This window comes from Haematobia irritans, chromosome 4 (assembly GCF_050003625.1).
Source record: "Haematobia irritans isolate KBUSLIRL chromosome 4, ASM5000362v1, whole genome shotgun sequence".
In the NCBI taxonomy this organism is placed as follows: domain Eukaryota; kingdom Metazoa; phylum Arthropoda; class Insecta; order Diptera; family Muscidae; genus Haematobia; species Haematobia irritans.
Window position 1 is genome coordinate 114,775,672 of NC_134400.1, and position 13,979 is coordinate 114,789,650.

The following is a 13,979-nucleotide window of genomic DNA, read 5'->3' on the forward strand; positions in this document are numbered from 1 at the left end:
ATTTCTATGGAAAATTTTGTGAAAATTTTATTTCTATAGAAAATTTGTTAAAATTTTATTTCTGTAGAAAATTTTGTCAAAATTTTATGTCTACTTTATCAAACTGAATTATATACGTATAGGATCGGTATTTTTTTATTTAATATATACCACGTATGGACTTACATACAATTTAGAAGATGGTGTTAGGAGGTTTTAAGATACCTTGCCATCGGCAAGCGTTACCGCAACTTAAGTAATTCGATTGTGGATGGCAGTGTTTAGAATAAGTTTCTACGCAATGCATGATGGAGGGTACATAATCACAAAAATGTAAATTGAACTTCCCAAATTGAGATAAAACAATACACCCAGGAAAAAGTACACAATAATAATAATTGCTGGATTCTCAAAAGATGCTGTAAGAAAGTATTTAAGTAAAAATCCTCTAAAGCAGACTATATGGATACTATTACCTGAATCACATAAAATATCAAGGTATATATGATTATTTCTATATAATTGTTCAAATTCAATATATTCTAAAGGGTGATTTGTTAAGAGCTTGATAACTTTTTTTTAAAAAAAAAACGCATAAAATTTGCAAAATCTCATCGGTTCTTTATTTGAAACGTTAGATTGGTCCATGACATTTACTTTTTGAAGATAATTTCATTTAAATGTTGACCGCGGCTGCGTCTTAGGTGGTCCATTCGGAAAGTCCAATTTTGGGCAACTTTTTCGAGCATTTCGGCCATAATAGCCCGAATTTCTTCGGAAATGTTGTCTTCCAAAGCTGGAATAGTTGCTGGCTTATTTCTGTAGACTTTAGACTTGACGTAGCCCCACAAAAAATAGTCTAAAGGCGTCAAATCGCATGATCTTGGTGGCCAACTTAAAAATATGTAAATATTTTTCGACAAATTCAAGAAAATTTATTAGACATAATTATTTTTTTCCACTTGTAAAAGAAATTTTGTAGTTTGAAAGAAGAAATTGGAGTTCAAAATTGCAAAAATGTCCTTTAGTGACATACGAAGTTCATGATGGACGAATTTGCAGTAAAATTTACAAATTTAAAGAAATAATGAACTATTTGGTGAGAAGTACGACTTTAGTAAAACTTTTTTTATACCCTCCATCATAGGATGGGGGTATATTAACTTTGTCATTCCGTTTGTAACACATCGAAATATTCCTCTAAGACCCCATAAAGTATATATATTCTGGGTCGTGGTGAAATTCTGAGTCGATCTAAGCATGTCCGTCCGTCCGTCCGTCCGTCTGTTTAAATCACGCTAACTTCCGAACGAAACAAGTTATCGACTTCAAAATTGGCACAAGTAGTTGTTATCGATGTAGGTCGGATGGTATTGAAAATGGGTCATATCGTATAGCCCCCATATAAAGGGACCCTCAGATTTGGCTGAAATTTGGTACATGATGTTGGAATATGGTCTCTAACAACCATGAAAAAATTGGTCCATATCGGTCCTTAATTATATATAGCCCCCATATAAACCGATCCCCAGATTTGGCTTGTGGAGCCTTTAAGAGAAACATATTTCATCCGATCCGGCTGAAATTTGGTACATGGTGTTGGTATATGGTCTCTAACAATCATGCAAAAATTGGTCCACATCGGTCCATAATTATATATAGTCCCCCATATAAACCGATCCCCAGATTTGGCTTGCGGAGCCTCAAAGACAAGCAAATTTCATCCAATCCGGTTATAATTTTGAACATGCTGTTAGTATATGATCTTTAAAAACCGTGCCAGAATTGGTCCATATCGGTCCATAATTATATATAGCCCCCATATAAAACGTTCTCCAGATTTGACCTCCGGTGCCTCTTGGAGGAGTAAAATTCATCCGATCCGGTTCAAATTAGGAACGTGGTGTTAGTATATGGTCGCTAACAACCATACCAAAATTGGTCCAACCACACAAAAATTGGTCCATTTCGGTTCATAATCATAGTTGCCACTAGAGCCAAAAATAATCTACCAAAATTTTATTTATATAGAAAATTTTGTCAACATTTTATTTCTATAGAAAATTTTGTTAAAATCTTATTCGGTTCATAATAAAATTTTCATCATTGTCAAAATTTTATTTCTATAGAAAATTTTGTTCAAATTTTATTCGGTTCATAATCATGGTTGCCACTCGAGCCAAAAATAATCTACCAAGATTTTATTTCTATAGAAAATTTTGTCAAAAGTTTATTTCTATAGAAAATTTTGTTAAAATTTTATTTCTGTAGAAATTTTTGTCAAAATTTTCTTTCTATAGAAAATTTTGTCAAAATTTTTATTTCTATGGAAAATTTTGTGAAAATTTTATTTCTATAGAAAATTTTGTTAAAATTTTATTTCTGTAGAAAATTTTGTCAAAATTTTATGTCTACTTTATCAAACTGAATTATATACGTATAGGATCGGTATTTTTTTATTTAATATATACCACGTATGGACTTACATACAATTTAGAAGATGGTGTTAGGAGGTTTTAAGATACCTTGCCATCGGCAAGCGTTACCGCAACTTAAGTAATTCGATTGTGGATGGCAGTGTTTAGAATAAGTTTCTACGCAATGCATGATGGAGGGTACATAAGCTTCGGCCTGGCCGAACTTATGACCGTATATACTTGTTTGATTTAATATATACCACGTATGGACTTACATACAATTTAGAAGATGGTGTTAGGAGGTTTTAAGATACCTTGCCATCGGCAAGGGTTACCGCAACTTTAGTAATTCGATTGTGGATGGCAGTGTTTAGAAGAAGTTTCTACGCAAACCATGATGGAGGGTACATAAGCTTCGGCCAGGCCGAACTTACGGCCGTATATACTTGTTTGATTTAATATATACCACGTATAGACTTACATACAATTTAGAAGATGGTGTTAGGAGGTTTTAAGATACCTTGCCATCGGCAAGCGTTACCGCAAGTAATTCGATTGTGGATGGCAGTGTTTAGAATAAGTTTCTACGCAATCCATGATGGAGGGTACATAAGCTTCGCCCTGGCCGAACTTACGGCCGTATATACTTGTTTAGTTTATTTAACTAACGTACGTAAAAAATATTAGAGTAAACGAAACTTTCTCCATATATAATAATACCATGAACTAAAACAAGTATATACGGCTGTAAGTTCGGCCAGGCCGAATCTTATGTACCCTCCACCATGGATTGCGTAGAAACTTCTACGAAAGACTGTCATCCACAATCGAATTACTTGGGTTGTGGTATCTTAAAACTTCTTAACATCGTTTTCTAAATTGTGAGTTATTCCATACGTGGTAAGTTCGGTAAGCAGTAAGTTCGGCCGGGCCGAATCTTAAATACCCACCACCATGAACCAAATATTAGGGGTTCCTTTGAAATTTCAGGAGGGCTTGAGGACTTGAGGACACTTCCCGAAGATAAATTTAAAGATTTCACCTATGAGGACTATATCAGATTCTGGATTTATAAGAACCATTTTTGTTTGAGGTTTAGAGGAATCATTAACATCTCTTGTAAGTGTGCAAGAAAATTATAAAGTAACGTTTTGATTTGAAATCTTAAATCTGTAGAAGTAAAATCTGGAAATTTTACATTGAGTTTCAAGCAATTTTCATGATAAGTGCGCTTTCTACACCCTCAAGAAGTGAAGTCGGTCTATATGGAGGCATTACCAAATGGACCGATAAAAACTTAATCCGATACACGTTGTTGTGAGCCTAAAATACCAGAATATTTACAATTTAAGGCAAATCAGATAAAAACTACGGTTTCTAGAAACCCAAGGAGTTAAATCGGGAGATCGTTCTTATGGGGGCTATACTAAAATATGGACCGATACTCACCGTTTTCGGCATACCTCTTTATGACCCGAAAATACCTCTAGATTTCCAATTTCAGGCAAATAAGATAAAAACTTCGGATTCTAGAAGCCCAAGAAGTAAAATCGGGAAATCGGTCTATATGGGGGCTATACCAAAATATGGACCGATACTCACCACTTTTGGCACACCTCTTTATGGTCCTAAAATACCTCTAGATTTCCAATTTCAGACAAATTGAATAAAAACTACGGTTTCTATAAACCCAAGACCCCAAATCGGGAGGTCGTTTTATATGGGGACCATACCAAAACATGGACCGATACTCACAATTTTTGGCACACGTATTTGTGGTCCTACAATACCTCCAGATTTCCAATTTCAGGTAAATTGAATAAAAACTGCGGTTTCTATAAGCCCAAGAAGTAAAATCGGGAGATAGGTCTATATGAGGGCCATACCAAAATATGGACCGATACTCGCAATTTTTGACACACGTATTTGTGGTCCTACAATACCTCTAGATTTCCAATTTCAGGTAAATTGAATAAAAACTGCGGTTTCTATAAGGCCAAGAAGTAAAATCGGGAGATCGGTCTATTTGGGGCCTATACCAAAACATGGACCGATACTCACTATTTTTGGAACACCTCTTTATGGTCATAAAATACCTCTAGATTTCAAATTTCAGGCAAATTGGATAAAAACTACGATTTCTATAAGCCCAAGACCCCAAATCAGGAGGTCGGTTTATATGGGGACTATATCAAAACCTGGACCGATATAGCCCATCTTCGAACTTGACCTGCCTGCAGACAAAAGACGAGTTTGTGCAAAATTTCAGTACGATTGCTTCATTATTGAAGACTTTAGCGTGATTACAACAGACAGACAGACAGACGGACGGACATCGTTATATCGTCTTAGAATTTCTCCCTGATCAAGAATATATATACTTTATATAGTCGGAAATCGATATTTCGATGTGTTACAAACGGAATGACAAACATATTATACCCCCGTCACCATTCTATGGTGGTGGGTATAAAAAAGTTATGTATAAGTAAGTCTATAAATAATTACGAATCGACATGGATTTTGCACGGTACGTAGAGAGCCAGAATTGAAATATGGGGGTCGCTTATATCGGGGCTATATAGAATTATGAACTTGATATGTACCAATTTTTGTGTGATTGGGGATCGATTTATCTGAGGGCTATATATAACTGTAGACCGATATGGACCAAGTTAGGCATGGTTGTTAACGGTCATATACTAGCACAATGTACCAAATTTCAACTGACTCGGATGAAATTTGCTCCTCCAAGAGGCTCCAAAACCAAATCTCGGGATCGGTTTATATGGGGCTATATATGATTATGGACTGACCACTTTTGGCATGGTTGTTAAATATCATATGCTACCACCACGTACCAAATTTCAACCAGATCGGATGAATTTTGCTTCTCCAAAAAGCACCAGAGGTCAAATCTGGGGATGGGTTTACATGGCGGCTATATATAATTATGGACTGATATGAACCAATTCCTGCATGGTTGTTGGATACCATATACTAACATCACGTACCAAATTTCAACCGAATCGGATGAATTTTGCTCTTCCAAGGGGCTCCGGAGGTCAAATCTGGGGATCGGTTGAAATTTTGTACGTGGTGGTAGTATATGATATTTAGCAACCATGCCAAAAGTGGTATATATCAGTCCATAATCATATATAGCCCCCCATATAAACCGATCCCGAGATTTGCTCTTGGAGTAGCAAATTTTATCCGAGTCAGTTGAAATTTGGTACATTGTGCTAGTATATGGCCGTTAACAACCATGCCTAACTAGGTCCATATCGGTCTATAGTTATATATAGCCCTCAGATAAATCGATCCCCAATCACACAAAAATTGGTCCATATCAAGTTCATAAAATTTTGTACCATTTTTTTTTTGTTGACGATACAAGTTTAAACTTTCCAAGAAACCTCTAATAAAAGAACAACGTTTTTATTCCCCTCACCATAGGATTTCACCTCCGGAACGTCTTGGAGGTGCAAAACTCATACGATCCGGTTGATATATATATATATATATATATATATATATATATATATATATATATATATATATATATATATATATATATATATATATATATATATATATATATATATATATATATATATATATATATATATATATATATATATATATATATATATATATATATATATATATATATATATATATATATATATATATATATATATATATATATATATATATATATATATATATATATATATATATTGTAACATATATTGTCTTTAATAACCATGCCATCGTCTTCTAAATTGTAAGTTAGTCTATAGGTGGCATATTTTAGACAAAAACAAGTATATACGGTCATAAGTTCGGCCAGGCCGAAGCTTATGTACCCTCCATCATGCATTGCGTAGAAACTTATTCTAAACACTGCCATCCACAATCGAATTACTTAAGTTGCGGTAACGCTTGCCGATGGCAAGGTATCTTAAAACCTCCTAACACCATCTTCTAAATTGTATGTAAGTCCATACGTGGTATATATTAAATAAAAAAATACCGATCCTATACGTATATAATTCAGTTTGATAAAGTAGACATAAAATTTTGACAAAATTTTCTACAGAAATAAAATTTTAACAAAATTTTCTATAGAAATAAAATTTTCACAAAATTTTCCATAGAAATAAAAATTTTTACAAAATTTTCTATAGAAAGAAAATTTTGACAAAAATTTCTACAGAAATAAAATTTTAACAAAATTTTCTATAGAAATAAACTTTTGACAAAATTTTCTATAGAAATAAAATCTTGGTAGATTATTTTTGGCTCGAGTGGCAACCATGATTATGAACCGAATAAAATTTGAACAAAATTTTCTATAGAAATAAAATTTTGACAATGATGAAAATTTTATTATGAACCGAATAAGATTTTAACAAAATTTTCTATAGAAATAAAATGTTGACAAAATTTTCTATATAAATAAAATTTTGGTAGATTATTTTTGGCTCTAGTGGCAACTATGATTATGAACCGAAATGGACCAATTTTTGTGTGGTTGGACCAATTTTGGTATGGTTGTTAGCGACCATATACTAACACCACGTTCCTAATTTGAACCGGATCGGATGAATTTTATTCCTCCAAGAGGCTCCGGAGGTCAAATCTGGAGAACGTTTTATATGGGGGCTATATATAATTATGGACCGATATGGACCAATTCTGGCACGGTTTTTAAAGATCATATACTAACACCATGTTCAAAATTACAACCGGATTGGATGAAATTTGCTTGTCTTTGAGGCTCCGCAAGCCAAATCTGGGGATCGGTTTATATGGGGACTATATATAATTAAGGACCGATATGGACCAATTTTTACATGGTTGTTAGAGACCATATACCAACATCATGTACCAAATTTCAGCCAAATCTGAGGGCCCCTTTATATGGGGGCTATACGATATGACCCATTTTCAATACCATCCGACCTACATCGATAACAACTACTTGTGTCAAGTTTGAAGTCGATAACTTGTTTCGTTCGGAAGTTAGCGTGATTTAAACAGACGGACGGACGGACGGACATGCTTAGATCGACTCAGAATTTCACAACGACCCAGAATATATATACTTTATGGGGTCTTAGAGCAATATTTCGATGTGTTACAAACGGAATGACAAAGTTAATATACCCCCATCCTATGATGGAGGGTATAAAAAGGCAGATTAAATTCGTATATAATTCAGTTCTTTACCGCTATATATGAGAAAGTCCACAAATAACTACGAACCGGTATGAACGTTTGCGCGGTAATTAGAGAGCCACAATTGAAATAGGAGGGTCGATTGATATGGGGGCTATATAACAACAATTATGAACCGACATGGACCAATTTTTGTGTGATTGGGTACCATAGTTTTTATCCAATTTGGACCATAGTTTTCATGCCAAGGGTCGTGGGTTCGATCCCTGCTTCGACCAAAGTTTTTTTTTTAGTTTTTTGTTTTACATATATTCGAGATATGTTCGGAAGTTTCCGAAAAAATGTTCAACATTACATTGTAGTTTATTAAATTGTGAACTGTAAAATGTGTCTTATTAAAGACCTAAAGTCAGAAAAGAACAGTGTTTGATATAAACGAAATGGACTTTGTTGTTGTTTCAAAAATATCTTTTTTTATTGAAAAAATAAAAATTTTGTAACAAACGAATTTTTTTGGTGATAAACGTTTAAAATTTTCGAAGCAATTCAAAAAACTCTAACAAAAGAAAAACATTTTCGGTACACGTTTTCCAAACGTTTTTTTTTTCTTTGCGTGTATAAGTATATGGGAACATAAAGTTTATATATAGCACCCAACACATTTGACGTATTTGATATGGTATCGAAAATGTGGATCTACAAGTGGTGCAGGACATAATATAGTCGGCCCCGTTCGACTTTAGACTTTCTTTACTTGTTATACCCTGCGCCACACTGTGGAACAGGGTATTATAAGTTAGTGCATATGTTTGTAACACCCAGAAGGAGACGAGATAGACACATGGTGCCTTTGGCAATAATGCTCAGGGTGGGTCTCTGAGTCGATATAACCATGTCCGTCTGTCCGTCCGTCCGTCTGTCTGTGAACACATTTTTGTGATCAAAGTCTAGGTCGCAATTTAAGTCCAATCGCCTTCAAATTTGGCACATGTTCCTAATTTGGGTCAGAATAGAACTCTATTGATTTTGGAAGAAATCGGTTCAGATTTAGATATAACTCCATATATATCTTTCGCCCGTTATGCACTAATATGGACCCACAGCCAGAGTTTTATACCGATTTGCTTGAAATTTTGTACAAACATAACACTTAGTCGTATAGTCAAGTGTGCAAAATTTGATTGAAATCGGTTCAGATTAAGATATAGCTCCCATATATATCTTTCGCCCGATATGGACTTATATGGCCCCAGAAGCCAGATTTTTGTCCGAATTTGGTTGAAATTTTGCACTAGGAGTACAATTAGTAGTATAGTCAAGTGTACAAAATTTGATTGAAATCGGTTCAGATTTAGATATAGCTCCCATATATATCTTTCGCCCAATATGGACTAATATGGTCCTAAAAGCCAGAGTTTTTGCCCACTTTGGTAGATATTTTGCACAGGGAGTAGATTTAGCATTATAACTATGCGTGCCAAATTTGGTTCAAATCGATTCAGATTTCGATATAGCTCCCATATATATCTTTCGCCCGATATGCACTTATATGAACCCAGAGGTTTATACCGATTATCTTGAATTTTGCACAAGGAGTACAATTGGTAGTATAGACATGTCTGCCAAATTTGATCGAAATCGGTTCAGATTTCGATATAGCTTATATATATATATATATATATATATATATATATATATATATATATATATATATATATATATATATATATATATATATATATATATATATATATATATATATATATATATATATATATATATATATATATATATATATATATATATATATATATATATATATATATATATATATATATATATATATATATATATATATATATATATATATATATATATATATATATATATATATATATATATATATATATATATATATATTTTTTTTTTTTATATATATATATTTTTTTTTTTTTTTTTTTTTCGCCCGATATGGACTGATATGGCCCCAGAAGTCAGAGTTTTGGCCCAATTTGGTAGAAATTTTGCACTAGGAGTACAATTAGTAATATAGTCATGTGTGCCAAATTTTATTGAAATCGGTTCAGATTTAGGTATAGCTCCCATATATATGTTTTTCTGATTTCGACAAAAATGGTCATAATACCAACATTTTCCTTGTAAAATCGCCACTGCTTAGTCGAAAAGTTGTAAAAATGACTCTAATTTTCCTAAACCTCTAATACATATATATCGAACGATAAATCATAAATAGACTTTTGCGAAGTTTCCCTTAAATTGCTTCAGATTTAAATGTTTCCCGTATTTTGTACTAAAATTGTGTTCCACCCTTGTGCATTAGCCAACTTAAATTTTGAGTCTATAGATTTTGTAAAAGTCTATCAAATTCTGTGCAAATCGAGTGATATTTAAATGTATGTATTTGGGACAAACCTTTATATATAGCCCCCAACACATTTGACGGATGTGATATGGTATCGAAAATTTAGATCAACAAAGTGGTGCAGGGTATAATATAGTCGGTCCCGCCCGACTTTAGACTTTCCTTACTTGTTTTTTCATTCAATTATGCCAATGATTGGTTTTTATTTTGCTTCATTTTTTTTCTGTGCAACCATCAAATTGGAAGGATTTGAAGTGGAATCGAAAATGTAGTGCAGGGTACAACATAGTCGGCTCCGCCTGACTTTAGACTTTCCTTACTTGTTTTCAGTGTACTTGTGCTTGACATTATGATCAATTACGATAAAAATCATATTTTTCTAAAAACAAGCTTGTTCTACATGCACAGGTATAAACAATCAAATCTCCTCTGAATATTTTTGTTATATTTTGGCATTATACACAAAATTAATGCGTTCTTGAAAATCCGTAGGTTAATAGACATCACATACAAAACAGTTGGATGTGTTTATTCCATTCCTTTACTTATATTTTTGTTGCATAGTTGCGACAGGTCCGCAAATATTTTCCTCCATACAAAATGCTGACCTGACTTAAGGACACTCACATGACGGTTGTCAAGTGGGTGGTGTTATTCTAGGCGGCTGCTATGGAAGTGCGAGAATTCCCGTGGTGTGTTCTGCCCTATTCACAGTAGTCGTTTTCCAAATGATTTATGAGCCAAATATGTCCGTCTAACCCACCCACCCACTTTTTGAGGGGTTTTCTTGAAACTTCTTTTTGTGTTGGAATACCATCATCTTCATTCCTTATTTTTTGTTCTCTTTTCAAAAGCATTTTTTCAGCTCCTTTGGCATAGCTTTATTTGCGAAGAAAGGACATAATATGATTTGTTTCTTTGGTCCAATTGCCCTAGTCTGGACCATCACAGCATCACCTCGGAATTGTCATCAGATTGTGTGACGCATTGATTGGTTTCGCAGTCTTGTTTGCTCTATGGGTGGGATAAGCAGCTGTGATGGCGTAAAATGTCAAGCAATGGACAATGGAGGAGGGTGTGAATACATGTCTATACAAGTGTATTTCAAAGGCGATTTCGATTTTTAGCCAGTGGAAATAGTAAACGACTATGTCATTTTTGATGGGCCAGAGACAGAGCAAACAACCAATGCGAATGAAATGAAAAACACTTAAAAGTCTACAAGAAAACCAAAAACGGCCCACTCACCACTGCCACAACTATTAACACTGAAATGTATAGATTTCCTCACCCCTACTCTACTTCATGGGATCTTTAAAAATAGACTATGATTCCGGAAATAATTTAAAATATCCTAATACTTTGCCATTGTTTTCCTAATCGCTGGCCGTTTATCCATTGGTGAGCATTTAACATTATAATATTTGTGTCGTTTGTTAGCCAACGATATATATATATTTCTTGTTTGAAAATAATATAATGATTTTCGTGTAAGAAGATGTGCTATAATGTGTAAAATATGACAATCATCATTAATCAAAAACTTAAGGTATGAAAAAGGTTTACATTTATTAAATTCAAGATTTTATCAACGATTGCAAAGCTTTTATTCCGACATTTTTAATTAATCAAACATGAAAATTTGTAACAACAGCGCTAAGTTCGGTTTGGTGGAAGCTAATACAGAGAGACTCAACTGTAGAAGAGACTAAATCAACACTGAACACAGAAAGAAATAATTGCAACATTGAAAAAAGCATGCCCGTTTCTAAAGATTTTGCCTTCACTATCATGATTTCGGTACTGATTTCGAGCCAAAGCACTACGAGTGGAAATTGACAATTTACGGCAAAAATTATTTACAATCTTTCTCCAAACATGGTATATCGATATTTCTTATCAAAATATATATTACCAACAACAAGTGAGTAAAGTAGAAAGTCGGGCGGGGCCGACTATATCATACCTAAACCACCCCTACTGAATTAGTAAACATAAGCATTTGTGGGGTATAGGTTTTGGAGATGTTACATGTTTATGGAAGTCTTGTCACAATCTGAGCAGAAATGTCTGATATTAGTTTATTTTGTATCTAAAGAGTTAGTATTCCACTAATATTGAGTCCATTATTAAACAAGCGAGTAAAGTAGAAAGTCGGGCGGGGCCGACTATATCATACCCTAAACCACCATTACAGAATTAGTAATCATAAGCATTTGTGGGGTAACATTGATATAGGTCTGGGATATAAACCGCAGTTGCGTATTTAAGAAAATTAAGGGGTACACGTTTATGGGTGCTTTGTCCCACTCTGACTATAGCTCATAGTCAATGTTGCCAGGGAAAATGTTCGGTTTACCCTATAAGGAAAAAAAAATTCCCTACTTTCCCAAACAATTTTCCCTACAATATTTTTCGTTAAATTTAAAAAAATTTACAAAACAAAAATGGTTCTAAGTACTTTATTATCTTAAAACATGAATATGCGACGTATATAACTTAGAATATAAATTTGTATTACCACCACGGTTGGTAGAATTCTACCCAATATAGTAATCTTTTTTGTTAAATCTCTATAAAAATAAAATTTTGAACAAAAATGGTTCTAAGTACTTTATTATCTTAAAACATGAATATGCGACGTATATAACTTAGAATATAAATTTGTATTACCACCACGGTTGCCACAGTTGGTAGAATTCTACCCAAATTAGTAATCTTTTTTGTTAAATCTCTATAAAAATAAAATTTTGAAAAAGGTTTCTATAAACAAATTTTTGTGAGAAATTTTTCTATAGAAATAAAATTTTTACAATAAATTCTATAGAAATAAAATTTTGAGACAAAATTCCACTGAAATAACATTTTGAGAAATTTTTTTATAAAATGATATTTTGAAAAAAATGTCTATAGAAATACAATTTCGACAAAATGTTCTATAGAAATAAAATGTTGACACCATTTTCTACAGGAATAAAGTTTACCACACATTGTTAAAGATCAAGCCTTGCCGACTTCTAATTTCCTCCTCTAGAGCCACCAAAATGTAAAAATTATTGCAAATTGTGTTGAGTGAAAATGTCCTATATTGTGGCCCTACGTCCCTACAAGACGCTAAATATTAGAAAACACCTACATATAGGGAATTTCCCCTACTTCTAGCAACACTGGCTGTGTTGATATTGCACCTACGGAGTTAGTATGCCACTAATATTGAGCCCATTATTAAAATAAAAAAAGAGAAGATCGTTAAATTAGTGTTGGTAATAATTACAAATTTGTAAAAATCGAGCAATATTCTTATGTAAGAGCTACAAGTACGTATAAGTACGATCGGCTAGTACATCAAAATTTGAAATTTGAGTAACATTGGTTAATAACTAAGAGTACTATGGCCAAATTTGGGAAAACCGAGCGATGCATATAAAGGGTGATACGGTCAAAATTTGGTCAAGGGAAAACGCGTGTAAATCGGTGAAATCGTTTATTTAAAAAATCAAATTAAATTTCTTTTTCAAGTTCAATTAGTATAAAATTCAGGAAAAATTTTCAGTTAGGCTTTCGCTTTTCCAAATCCGAATTGCCGGGCCTCACGATTGACACCTGCCATCAGATTTTGTACAGCCACCTTGTCCACCTTCTTCGCCGCAGAAAGCCAGTTTGCCTTGAACTGCTGCTCGTCCTTAGCAGTTTTTTTGGTCTTCTTTAGGTTCCGCTTGACAATAGCCCAGTATTTCTCAATTGGGCGGAGCTCTGGTGTGTTGGGAGGGTTCTTGTCCTTGGGAACCACCTGCACGTTGTTGGCGGCGTACCACTCCATTGCCTTTTTACCGTAATGGCAAGATGCCAAATCCGGCCAAAACAGTACGGAACAACCGTGTTTCTTCAGGAAAGGCAGCAGACGTTTATTCAAACACTCTTTCACGTAAATTTCTTGGTTGACAGTCCCGGAAGCTATGAAAATGCTGCTTTTCAAGCCACAGGTACAGATGGCTTGCCAAACCAGATATTTC

The 13,979-nt window shown here is 33.8% G+C and overlaps 1 protein-coding gene across 1 annotated transcript in view; it reads left to right on the forward strand.

Annotated features, from left to right (window-relative positions):
- The first annotated feature begins 336 nt into the window (after positions 1-336).
- Positions 337-13,979, forward strand: part of dpr10 (defective proboscis extension response 10) — a 799,057-nt gene continuing 785,414 nt past the window's right edge. The window contains exon 1 of the mRNA XM_075304411.1: positions 337-477. The gene's annotated coding sequence lies outside the window, so the exon portion shown is untranslated. The remainder of the gene's footprint in view (positions 478-13,979) is intronic.